Source organism: Salvelinus alpinus, chromosome 7 (assembly GCF_045679555.1).
Source record: "Salvelinus alpinus chromosome 7, SLU_Salpinus.1, whole genome shotgun sequence".
In the NCBI taxonomy this organism is placed as follows: Eukaryota; Metazoa; Chordata; class Actinopteri; order Salmoniformes; family Salmonidae; genus Salvelinus; species Salvelinus alpinus.
Window position 1 is genome coordinate 7,374,689 of NC_092092.1, and position 13,981 is coordinate 7,388,669.

Consider the following 13,981-nt stretch of genomic DNA (forward strand, 5'->3'; position numbering starts at 1 on the left):
GTTTACATACACCTTAGCCAAAACTCAGTTTTTAACAATTCCTGACATTTGATCATAGTAGAAATTCCCTGTCTTAGGTCAGTTAGGATCATCACATTCCCAGTAGTATTTGGTAGCATTGCCCTTTAAATTGTTTGACTTGAGTCAAACGTTTCGGGTTGCCTTCCACAAGCTTCCCACAATAATTTGGGTGAATTTTAGCCCATTCCTCCTGACAGAGCTGGTGTAACTGAGACAGGTTTTGTAGGCCTCCTTGCTCGCACACGCTTTTTCAGTTCTGCCCACTAATTTTCTATAGGATTGAGATCAGGGCTTTGTGTTGGCCACTCCAATACCTTGACTTTGCTGTCCATAAGCCATTTTGCCACAACTTTGGAAGTATGCTTGGGGTCATTGTCCATTTGGAAGACCCATTTGCGACCAAGCTTTAACTTCCTGACTGATGTCTTGATGTTTCTTCAATTTATCCACATAATTTTCCTCCCTCATGATGCCGTCTATTTTGTGAAGTGCACCAGTCCCTCCTGCAGCAAAGCACCCACACAACATGATGCTGCCACCCCCGTGTTTCACAGTTGGGATGGTGTTCTTCGGCTTGCAAGCATCCCCCTTTTTTCCTCCAAACATAATGATGGCCAAACAGTTCTATTTTTGTTTCATCAGACCAGAGGACATTTCTCCAAAAAGTACCATCTTTGTCCCCATGTGCAGTTGCAAATTCTAGTCTGGCTTTTTTTATGGCGGTTTTGGAGCAGTTGCTTCTTCCTTGCTGAGCAGCCTTTCAGGTTATGTCGATATAGGACTCGTTTTACTGTGGATATAGATACTTTTATACCCGTTTTCTCCAGCATCTTCACAAGGTCCTTTGCTGCTGTTCTGGGATTGATTTGCACTTTTCGTACCAAAGTACATTCATGTCTAGGAGACAGAACGCGTCTCGTTCCTGAGCGGTATGACAGCTATGTGGTCCCATGGTGTTTATACTTGCGTACTATTGTTTGTACAGATGAACATGGTACCTTCAGGGATTTGGAAATTGATCTCAAGGATGAAACAGACTTGTGGAGGTCAAAAAAAAAAATTCTAAGGTCTTGGCTGATTTCTTTAGATTTTCCCATGATGTCAAGCAAAGAGGCACTTGAGTTTGAAGGTAGGCCTTGAAATACATCCATAGGTACACTTCCAATTGACTCAAATTATGTCAATTGGTCTATCAGAAGCTTCTAAAGCCATGACATCATTTTCTGGAATTTTCCAAGCTGTTTAAAGGCACAGTCAATTTAGTGTATGTAAACTTCTGACCCACTGGAATTGTGATACAGTGAATTATAAGTGAAATAATCTGTCTGTAAACAATTGTTGGAAAAATGACTTGTGTCATGCACAAAGTAGATGTCCTAACCGATTTGCCAAAACTATAGTTTGTTAACAAGACATTTGTGGAGTGGATGAAAAATCAGTTTTAATGACCCCAACCTAAGTGTATGTAAACTTCCGACTTCAACTGTGTATATACTGCCAGATTTTCCACGGGATCATAGCAATTGGTTTCTCTGGGAATTTTAATGTTTTGCTGACAAATATACCACCTCATGTTTGTTGCCTATATTTTAGGACTTAGTAGTGCTATTTTAATTCATTATGAACCTTGCTTTATTTGAAAGGATTTGAGAATGAGTTAGAGTTGGGGAAACAGGGCAGCTACAGGGCCATGAGAATGAGATATGCAGTTGATATGGGAGTGAGTGAACACTTTTTACACCAGTTTCATAGAGACAGTTTGGTCATTGAGGTTACTTACACAGCAAATTCTTCAGTGTTACATTGAACACTGAGAGTGTTAAATTAAATCTGAAAGTGTGGACCTGTATAGACATCGGAACAGTGTTCAATTGACACACTGCTTGGTGTGTAAAGCCTTATTTCCCAGAGTGCTTTGCCTTTCAAGTGAATTGTAGAGATAGCAGCACCCATGACTGTATTTGTTGGTGACAGAGACATGCTTGTTGCATTTGCAACAATGGAGTGGGGGATTGCACAAGCCTTCTGGAAGATCAGATGAAGGACAAGATGATGGACAAGAAAAACATGAGAAAAGGGGAACATGTTATGGAGGAATTTGGAATGGAGGAATTCACAGACCTTTTGAAAGAGGTACAGAAGGAAATTGAATGTGATGAGAGTGACAGGTGCAGTGATATCCGTCAAGAAGGAGCTGAGTGTAGAGGGAAGCTGTGCTGTGAAGAAGGAGCTGCGTGTAGAGGGAAGCTGTGCTGTGAAGAAGGACATGAGTGTAGAGGGAAGCTGTGCTGTGAGGAAGGAGCTGAGTGTAGAGGGAAGCTGTGCTGTGAAGAAGGAGCTGAGTGTAGAGGGAAGCTGTGTTGTGAGGAAGGAGCTGAGTGTAGAGGGAAGCTGTGCTGTGAAGAAGGAGCTGAGTGTAGAGGGAAGCTGTGCTGTGAAGAAGGAGCTGAGTGTAGAGGGAAGCTGTGCTGTGAAGAAGGAGCTGAGTGTAGAGGGAAGCTGTGCTGTGAAGAAGGAGCTGAGTGTAGAGGGAAGCTGTGCTGTGAAGAAGGAGCTGAGTGTAGAGGGAAGCTGTGCTGTGAAGAAGGAGCTGAGTGTAGAGGGAAGCTGTGTTGTGAGGACGGAGCTGAGTGTAGAGGGAAGCTGTGTTGTGAGGAAGGAGCTGAGTGTAGAGGGAAGCTGTGCTGTGAAGAAGGAGCTGAGTGTAGAGGGAAGCTGTGCTGTGAAGAAGGAGCTGAGTGTAGAGGGAAGCTGTGCTGTGAAGAAGGAGCTGAGTGTAGAGGGAAGCTGTGCTGTGAAGAAGGAGCTGAGTTTAGAGGGAAGCTGTGCTGTGAAGAAGGAGCTGAGTGTAGAGGGAAGCTGTGCTGTGAAGAAGGAGCTGAGTGTAGAGGGAAGCTGTGTTGTGAGGACGGAGCTGAGTGTAGAGGGAAGCTGTGCTGTGAAGAAGGAGCTGAGTGTAGAGGGAAGCTGTGCTGTGAAGAAGGAGCTGAGTGTAGAGGGAAGCTGTGCTGTGAAGAAGGAGCTGAGTGTAGAGGGAAGCTGTGCTGTGAAGAAGGAGCTGAGTGTAGAGGGAAGCTGTACTGTGAAGAAGGAGCTGAGTGTAGAGGGAAGCTGTGCTGTGAAGAAGGAGCTGAGTGTAGAGGGAAGCTGTGCTGTGAGGAAGGAGCTGAGTGTAGAGGGAAGCTGTGTTGTGAGGACGGAGCTGAGTGTAGAGGGAAGCTGTGCTGTGAGGACGGAGCTGAGTGTAGAGGGAAGCTGTGCTGTGAGGAAGGAGCTGAGTGTAGAGGGAAGCTGTGCTGTGAGGAAGGAGCTGAGTGTAGAGGGAAGCTGTGCTGTGAGGAAGGAGCTGAGTGTAGAGGGAAGCTGTGCTGTGAGGAAGGAGCTGAGTGTAGAGGGAAGCTGTGCTGTGAAGAAGGAGCTGAGTGTAGAGGGAAGCTGTGCTGTGAGGAAGGAGCTGAGTGTAGAGGGAAGCTGTGCTGTGAAGAAGGAGCTGAGTGTATAGGGAAGCTGTGCTGTGAGGAAGGAGCTGAGTGTAGAGGGAAGCTGTGCTGTGAAGAAGGTTGGCATCAGGAGCAAAAAGAGGGATATGTCCAACAGTGGTTCAGAGATGGAACCTGACTAGTGGATGAAGTACCTACAGTGAGGACTGCCGGGTTTGTGTCTCGTCCTTATGATGATAAGGATGATTCTGGCCCAGTGGGAGTGAGACTTGTGGACAGAATGGATCCTTGTATTCTGGCCGATAAATATGTGGCGTAAGGTTCGTTGGAGAAGAGATTGGGGACTGTTGAATCGGTGAAAGTAACTTGAAGTGGTCCCGTGAACTGAGAAACATATATAGTCAGACAGATTTATTGTGTTTCTTCAGTCCAGAGGGAGCTGGCGCTCCAGACCACGCGACTAGGAACAAGAACTATGACTGCTTTTCTGTCCGGAAGTAGGGCGCCGTTGAAAGGAGTGATAACGGGGGTGGCTTTAAGTGTTGAGGAGGATCAGCTGAAATTGAGGATTCCTCGTGTCTGTGAAGCCAGTCGTTTGGTGTGACGTAGACCCGGTGGAAAACTTGGTGAAACGGAGAAGACATGATTTGGTGTGACCTAACATAATCGTTTGTAGTGCTTTCGCTGAAAAGCATATTTGAAATCGGACACTTTGGTGGGATTAACAACAAGATTACTGTCACGTTCCTGACCTATTTTTATGTTATATTGTAGCTTTTTGGATTTCGGGAGTGGAGATTATTATTGTGGACTGGGTTGGTTTATCGTGTCGTTGGACCGTTGTGTGACACCCAGTACGTCCGTGTTGGACATTTTGTTTGCCAGTTGGGTATTAAAGACTCAACATATTGAAGCTCCGCTGTTCCTGCGTCTGACTTCGCACCTCCCCGACACCCAGGTCGTTACAATTACCTTTAAAATGGTATAAGAAACATGTATGTCTGAGGAATTTTAATTATGAGATTTCTGTTGTTTTGAATTTGGCGCCCTGCACTTTCACTGGCTGTTGTCATATCATCCCGTTACCGAGACTGCAGCCATAAGAAGTTAACTTCTTGTCAATAGGGGGGGCGCTGTTTTCCAAATTAAACTGCCTCGTACTCTATTCTAGATCATACAATATGCATATTATTATTACTATTGGATAGAAAACACTCTCAAGTTTCTAAAACTGTTTGAATTATATCTGTGAGTAAAACAGAACTCATTTTGCAGCAAACTTCCATACAGGAAGTGAACAATCTGAAAACTATGCTCTGTTCCAGGGCCTGCCTATTCAATTGCCTTATATTTATCGATATGCATGCACTTCATACGGTAGAATGGGGTGTCTAGCTTGATCTGAGGCCGAACAAGAGCTTTTGGAGTGACAGGTCTGGAAATTTCTTTGTCTTCTCTGGCGCGCGAAGTACGTCGACATTGTCTTCTGAGCGTTCGGTATACACGGCGGATATCTCCGGCTCTGATTTTAATTGATACATGTGATAATAACATCATAAAGTAGTTTTTTTCAACCGAGTTTTATCAGTTTATTCAACGTTTATTGGGACTTTTGGAATTTTCCGTTCTTTGCGTCAGGAGAAGATGGGCATGTTCGCGCCACATGGCTAGCTAAGGTTGCTAATTCGACAGAAGAAATGGACATTCTAAAACCAAACAACGATTTATTCTGGACCAAGGACTCCTTGTACAAGATTCTGATGGAAGCTCAGCAAAAGTAAGAACAATTTATGATGTTATTTCGTATTTCTGTGGAAAATGTTGATTCCTATTCTCTGCCGTTTTGGCGAGCGCTGTCTCGCAATAACGCAAGCTGTTTGTTATGGTAAAGTTATTTTTTAAAATCTAACACGGCGGTTGCATTAAGAACCAGTGTATCTTTCATTTGCCATACAACAAGTATTTTTATGTAAAGTTTATGATGAGTTCTTTGGTCAGATTAGGTGAGTGTCCAAAATAGCTCCGGACATTCTGGTGAATCGATGCTACATATTCACAATGTATAACCATGGTTTGTGTCACGTTCCTGACCTGTTTTCTGTTAGTTTTGTATGTGTTAGTTGGTCAGGACGTGAGTTTGGGTGGGCAGTCTATGTTTTCTGTTTCTATGTTGGTTAATGGGTACCTGATATGGTTCTCAATTAGAGGCAGGTGGTTTTCATCTCCTCTGATTGAGAATCATATTAAGGTAGGTAGTTTCACAGTGTTTGTTTGTGGGTGGTTGTCTCCTGTGTCAGTGTCTGTCTATGTTGCACCATACGGGACTGTTTCGGTTTGTTTGTTCATTTTGTTCGTTCGGTTTTTATGTAGTCATTTCCCTGTTTGTGCGTTCTTCGTGTTACATGTAAGTTCTTACGTCCAGGTCTGTCTACATCGTTTGTTGTTTTGTTTAGTTTTAAGTGAAGTTCGTGTTGTCGTCTTTACTTTAATAAATATCATGTCAAATCACAAGTCTGCATTTTGGTTCGATCCCTGCTCCTCCTCTTCGTATGAAGAGGAGGAGGAACGCCGTTACAGTTTGCAGCTCTAAATATGCACATTTTCGAACAAAACATACGTGTATTGTATAACCTGATGTTATAAGACTGTCATCTGATGAAGTTGGTCAAGGTTAGTGATTAATTTTATATCTTTTGCTGGTTTTTGCGATCGCTACCTTTTGCGGTGAATAAATGCATTTGTGTGTTTGGCTATTGTGGTAAGCTAATATAATTCTATATTGTGTTTTCGCTGTAAAACACTTAAAAAATCGGAAATATTGGCTGGATTCACAAGATGTTTATCTTTCATTTGCTGTATTGGACTTGTGATTTCATGAAAATTATATTATATGATATCCTTGTCCCGTTAGGCTAGGCTATGCTAGTCAGCTTTTTTGATGAGGAGGATCCCGGATCCGGGAGAGAGAAGTGGTAGAGGTTAACAAAAATGATGCTGACAAAACAATAAACACTACAAAACAAACCGTGAAGCTCAAAGGCTATGTGCCCTAAACATAGTCAACTTCCCACAAAGACAGGTGGGAAAAAAGGGCTACCTAAGTATGGTTCTCAATCAGAGACAACGATAGACAGCTGTCCCTGATTGAGAACCATACCCGGCCAAAACATATAAATAGAAAATCATAGAAACACAAAACATAGAATGCCCACCGCAACTCACGCCCTGACCAAACCAAAATAGAGACATAAAAAGGATCTCTAAGGTCAGGGCGTGACATACGCGGGGCGCTCTCCTCAGATAATCACATGGTATGTTTTCGCCGTAAAGCCTTTTTGAAATCTGACAAAGCGGTTGGATTAACAAGAAGTGAATCTGTTAACCGATGTATAACACTTGTATTTTCATGAATGTTTAATATTACAAATGTTTGTATTTTTGAATTTCGCACTCTGCAATTTCACCGGATGTTGTCGAGGTGGGACACTAGCGTACCAATGATCCGTAAGAACTTAAACTAATTGCATTCTAAACTGAAGATCATGATTAGGTGATTATTTGAGTCAGGTATGTTAGCTGGAGCTGAGGCAAAACTGGGACATCAATCAGGCCCCTGAGGACTGGAATTGCCCACCCCCTGTATAATAGACATGCTGAACCTGCTAGAAGAACCAGAGAGGCTGTCTGAACCCAAGAGCTACCGCAGGGAGAAGTACTCTTCTGTTTCCAAGTATTCCCACACATAATAGAAAGATCGGAATCAAAATGGAAACAAGGTTTGAAATGATCATTTTTTGCATAAAATATTATATCTGTGTGAAGTGATTTGTAATTATGTTCCTGCTCCCTGCCCATCCGCTCGGCCCGCGGCCGAATCCAGTTGATAATCCCCGCAGTAAGTTGTACCCTTCTCTCTGTCCGTAGCAGATCTAAAGCTACTTGGAATTGTAAGCAATTTTTCTCTCACGTTTCTCACCGTATTATTTTCATCTATCCAGTCCTGTTTCACAACTGTATTCACCTCTTGTTAATGCCTTGTAATCCAATAGAGTTGAACTACCTGATGTGTACTCTAACTTCAGCCTTTAGCGCAATGAGCTAACAAAGTCTTGTTACGCCAGGAGATTCAAGTTCAAACCCCCTTTGGTCAAATATATATATATATATATGTGTGTTTTCTTCCTTCAGCACTGACACTCCAACTCTCTGACCACTGATAACCTGGAGCGCCATGGCCAGCTGATCCATACACCTGTGCTGCCAGATGGGGGCGCTCTACATTCAAATCAAACTTTATTTGTCACATGCGCCGAATACAACAAGTGTAGACTTTACCGTGAAATGCTTACTTACAAGCCCTTAACCAACAGCGCAATTCAAGAAGAGTTAAGAAAATATTTACTAAATAAAATAAAAAGTAAGACAATATAACAATAACGAGGCTATATACAGGGGATACCGTTCCCGAGTCAATGTGCGGGGGTACAGGTTAGCTGAGGTCATTTGCACATGTAGATAGGAGTGAAGTGACTATGCATAGATAATAAACAGACTAGCAGCAGTGTACAAAACAAATGGAGGGAGGGGGGGCATTTGATTAATTGTTCAGCAGTCTTATGGCTTGGGGGTAGAAGCTGTTAAGAAGCTTTTTGGTCCTAGACATGGCGCTCCGGTACCGCTTGCCGTGCGGTAGCATTGAGATACCAAGCTACAGAACATCATGAGCTTCCTGGATGAGATGGAGAAGTCACCTCAGGTTCACACAAAGGGGTGGGGGGAAACTCACTCAATGTCCTTATCCAGATATTAACTTGAGAATACTGCTATTAAAATAGTACACGGGCCCCCCCTCATTTCTGAACTAGACCAACAACCAATACTGACAATGAGGGGTTTCTATACTGAACAAAAATATAACACAACATGTAAAGTGTTGGTCCCATGTTTCATGAGCTGAAATAAAATATACCTGAAATGTTCCATACACACAAAAAGCTTGAAATGTTGTGCTCAAATTTGTTTACATCCCTGTTAGTGAGCATTTTTCTTTTGACAAGATAATCCAGTCACCTGACAGGTGTGGCATATCAAGAAGCTGATTTAAAAGCATGATCTGAGGAGTATTTATGTCTGTAATGATGCCCTTTTGTGGGGAAAAACCAGTGGGTGGGCCTGGCTCCAAAGTGGGTGGGTCTGGCTCCAAAGTGGGTGGGTCTGGCTCCAAAGTGGGTGGGCCTGGCTCCAAAGTGGGTGGGCCTGACTCCAAAGTGGGTGGGCGGGCCTGGCTCCAAAGTGGATGGGCCTGGCTCCAAAGTGGGTGGGTCTGGCTCCAAAATGGGTGGTTCTGGCTCCAAAGTGGGTGGGTCTGGCTCCAAAGTGGGTGGGTCTGGCTCCAAAGTGGGTGGGTCTGGCTACAAAGTGGATGGGCCTGGCTCCAAAGTGGGTGGGTCTATGTCATTCTCATTAAAAGTCTAAGAACCGTTAGATCTCTTCTATGTGCTCTATTTCTATGCTTCCCATGCTTTATTTTCAGTTTTGTACACCAGCTTCAAACAGCTGAAAATACAATATTTTTGGTCATGTAAAAGATTTTTCACAGCGGTTTAGATGGTACAATGATTCCCTACAATAGACTTGCTTGTTTTGTCACAAACTGAAATTAGGCTACTAGAATTTTAGCAACCAGGAAATGGCGGAGCAATTTCTACATATTGCACTTTTAATTGTTACCGAGAAAGGAATTGGTATTGAGATTAAAATGGCTGCATTGGACCTTTTAAACCCTTATCAGATCTTTACCTCATCTCAACCTGTTCCAAATTGAAATAACAATTTTTTACAACTTTGGGGGGCCAAATTAAATCAGGCCGCTGCCCAAGCTGTCCTCTCTTTTCATTCTTCTTTCCTTCTCCCTCTCTCCCTCTCCCCTTCCTCCCTCTCCTCTCAGCAGAGGGCGCTAACAGTGAGACATGTTAAGGAGACAGAGAAGGAGCTGAGTAGGAACTTCACTGTAGAAGGAGAAGTACGAGGTCACTATCCAGAGACACTTCACCTTTATAGAGCAGGTAGACACACACACACACGCGCACACACACACGCACACACACACACACACACACACACACACACACACACACACACACACACACACACACACACACACACACACACACACACACACACACACACACACACACACACACACACACACACACACACACACACACACACACACACACACAGCACACACTGATAGGACTGCCTCAAACTCTTATCTAAAATCAATGTGGATTGGTCAAGGCAATGCCGTCACTCTCTTTTTAAAACTGAAATGTCTTTATTGCCCCTATCTCTCGTCTCACCTTATTTTCTCTCTCTGGGTTTGTGTTGCTGATTGATGATAAGAAGGCTCTGAGTGAGCGTTGTGAGGGAATGGTGGGAGAGCTCAAACTAGTGGATCAGAAATACACCATGAACATTGCCAGATTCAGGAGCAGCATGATCTGGTAAGGGGTGACGCACGCACGCACGCACGCACACACACACACACATACACACACACACACACACACACACACACACACACATAGCTTACAGAACTGCCATCCTCTGTCAAGGCCACTAGGTGGCAGGCTTGAGCCATCCACAACAAGAGCTGTAAAGGAGTCAGATGAGATAAGGACCATGTTCAGTACCAAACATTTTTTTAATTGTTGCAGATAGAAATGCTATGAATAGAAATGACGTGATTCATTATTCTACATAACATATTTCTATCTGAACGTAACAAAACGTTGCGTCCCTGTTTTGTCTACGCATGAGTCTATCCTGGTATGGTCTGTCTGTCAGTGGACTTTTATGACAGTTTATTAAACCCCTGTCCCCTGTCAGCTGACTAACTCTACACTGTTCTCTCAGCCCTTGTCTGTCTGCGGTTCAGTCTTACCCCCATTAAAACACATAACCACTATTCTTTCATAACCTTTTCCCTCTTGTGCAATGTAGCCTCACAAACCTTTCACGTTTGCATATCACTATGAATATATGTATGTCTGATTACTGCACACTCCATCTATTATTGGTAACATGAGATGTAGCCTAATAATATTATGCCATGTAGCAGACGCTTGTATCCAAAGCGACATACCTGCGTGTATACATTTAATAAAACAATGTACATACGGGTGGTCCCGTGTACATACGGGTGGTCCAGTGTACATACGGGTGGTCCCGTGTACATACGGGTGGTCCCGTGTACATACGGGTGGTCCAGTGTACATACGGGTGGTCCCGTGTACATACGGGTGGTCCCGTGTACATACGGGTGGTCCAGTGTACATACGGGTGGTCCCGTGTACATACGGGTGGTCCCGTGTACATACGGGTGGTCCCGTGTACATACGGGTGGTCCAGTGTACATACGGGTGGTCCCGTGTACATACGGGTGGTCCCGTGTACATACGGGTGGTCCATACGGGTGGTCCCGTGTACATACGGGTGGTCCCGTGTACATACGGGTGGTCCAGTGTACATACGGGTGGTCCCGTGTACATACGGGTGGTCCAGTGTACATACGGGTGGTCCCGTGTACACACGGGTGGTCCAGTGTACATACGGGTGGTCCAGTGTACATACGGGTGGTCCAGTGTACATACGGGTGGTCCAGTGTACATACGGGTGGTCCCAGTGTACATACGGGTGGTCCAGTGTACATACGGGTGGTCCCGTGTACATACGGGTGGTCCAGTGTACATACGGGTGGTCCAGTGTACATACGGGTGGTCCCGTGTACATACGGGTGGTCCCGTGTACATACGGGTGGTCCCGTGTACATGCGGGTGGTCCCGGGAATTTAATCCACTAACCTGGTATTGCGAGAGCCATGTTCTTCCAACTGAGCTACAGAGGACTAATCTGTGGCCAACTGAAAGTACTCTTGATGTTTCCTTGAGGCACCTTTGTCATGGACGATGTCACAGAGATGGTGGAAGATGTCACAGAGATGGTGGACGATGTCACAGAGATGGTGGATGATGTCACAGAGATGGTGGAAGATGTCACAGAGATGGTGGAAGATGTCACAGAGATGGTGGACGATGTCACAGAGATGGTGGAAGATGTCACAGAGATGGTGTCGCTACCAGGAGATTAAGAAGCTGAAAGAGTTAACGCCACGGAAAAGGTCCGCAGGGAGAAGTGGATCCATGGGAAGACCAAGAAGATCAGAGATCACTGTGAAAGGTGAGAGAGGGGGGATTCAGTTGAAGTTGCCCCTAAGGCAGGTTCTAGCAACTACTTACCCTACACTAATCTCCACTAAATCCTACTAGGGAGGAAAATATCTGAAACGGACCCAAGTTCAGTGTTCAGGGTCAACTTAATTAGTGTAACTTGCGAAAGCAGTCACACTTTAATTTACAACTTATTTCAGACTTTTTATCATTTAGTGGTACTTTTATTATTTAGTGGGACTTATTTAGTGGTACTTTTATTATTTAGTGGTACTTATTTAGTGGGACTTTTATTTTTTAGTGGGTCTTATTTAGTGGTACTTTTATTATTTAGTGGGTCTTATTTAGTGGGACTTTTATTATTTAATGGTACTTATTTAGTGGGACTTTTATTATTTAGTGGTACTTATTTAGTGGGACTTTTATTATTTAGTGGTACTTATTTAGTGGGACTTTTATCATTTTGTGGGACTTATTTAGTGGGACTTTTATCATTTTGTGGGCCTTATTTAGTGGGACTTTTATCATTTTGCGGGCCTTATTTAGTGGGACTTTTATCATTTTGCGGGCCTTATTTAGTGGGACTTTTATCATTTTGTGGGCCTTATTTAGTGGGACTTTTATCATTTAGTGGGCCTTATTTAGTGGGACTTTTATCATTTAGTGGGCCTTATTTAGTGGGACTTTTATCATTTAGTGAGACTTATTTAGTGGGACTTTTATCATTTAGTGGGTCTTATTTATTGGGACTTTTATCATTTTGTGGGCCTTATTTAGTGGGACTTTTACCATTTAGCGGGCCTTATTTAGTGGGACTTGGAACAACAAAAGTCCTAAATGAAATAATGTAAAAAATGAAATTAAAAAATGATTATTCTTTAGAACTTTATTGTTGGTGCAGAATTGTTTTGATAATATTTATACTATTAAACCTTAAACCTGTCCTCCTCCACCCCAAAAAACTCATCCACTTTCATTGGATTTCTTCAACTTTATAAAGGTCCCATTCGTAGCACCTACGAAGGTAATTTGCGAACTAATTTAGCATGTAGAATCGTGTAAAAAATGATGGCAGTCAGCGTCTACAGCGGATGGTCCCTAAAACACAGCTTGCTGGATGATCGGCAGATGAATGCTAGATCCACATTCAATGCGATGTGTGGCGAGCCTTAAGATTTTAAAGTTAGGCTGTTTACTGTGAAAAGAATGTTGGACATCTCCCAGATGCTGACTGCCATCATTTTTTACACGATTCTACATGCTAAATTAGTTCGCAAATTACCTTCGTAGGTGCTAAGTACTCTCAGCCAGCAAACACTATGGGTGTGTCTGAGGCCTTTGTCTACTTTTCTGCTGTTCAAATCTGAAATCAGAACAGAAATATATTCTACCAATCAAGCGATACAGATGTTTTAGTAACATCATCAATTATGTTTTCTCTGACATTTTCACCACTTAGTCTATTTCTCTGCTTTACTAAACCAGAAATCAGAATACAAATATCTTTCTACCAATCAGGAAAGGCCCTAGCCTTTTGGGGCGTGAAGCAAGATCTTAGTATAGCCCCGCCTCCACCTCGCAGGCTAAATATTTGAGTGGCCCCCACTCTTAACGGTGGAAATAAATAGTTTTAAAGTAAATTCATAAAATTCCAGACATCTTTTCATGGGGAGTAGAGAACATGTTGCAGTTTTGAAGGTTTCTGCAATTCTAAACATTATGCCATGAGGCAGAGACAAGTTTAGCAATTTTATAACACATTTCATGAAAATCAGGTCTGGAGCCAGAGGTCCAAAAGCTGATCTGTAAATACAAGCGGAAGCTGAAAAAGCTGCATGTCCTTCACGAGGCTGAGCTGCTGTAATCAATCAATCAAATGTATTTATAAAGCCCTTCTTACATAAGCTGAAACCCCAAACAGCAAGCAATGCAGGTGTAGAGGCACAGTGGCTAGGAAAAACTCCCTAGAAAGGTCAGAACCTAGGAAGAAACCTAGAGAGGAACCAGGCTATGAGGGGTGGCCAGTCCTCTTCTGTCTGTGCCGGGTGGAGATTATAACAGTACATGGCCAAGATGTTCAAATGTTCATAGATGACCAGCAGGGTCAAATAATAATAACCACAGTGGTTGTCGAGTGTGCAACAGGTCAGCACCTCAGGAGTAAATGTCAGTTGGCTTTTCATAGCTGATCATTGAGAGTATCTCTACAGCTCCTGCTGTCTCTAGAGAGTTGAGAACCGCAGGTCTGGGACAGGTAGTACGTCCGGTAAACAGGTCAGGGTTCCATAG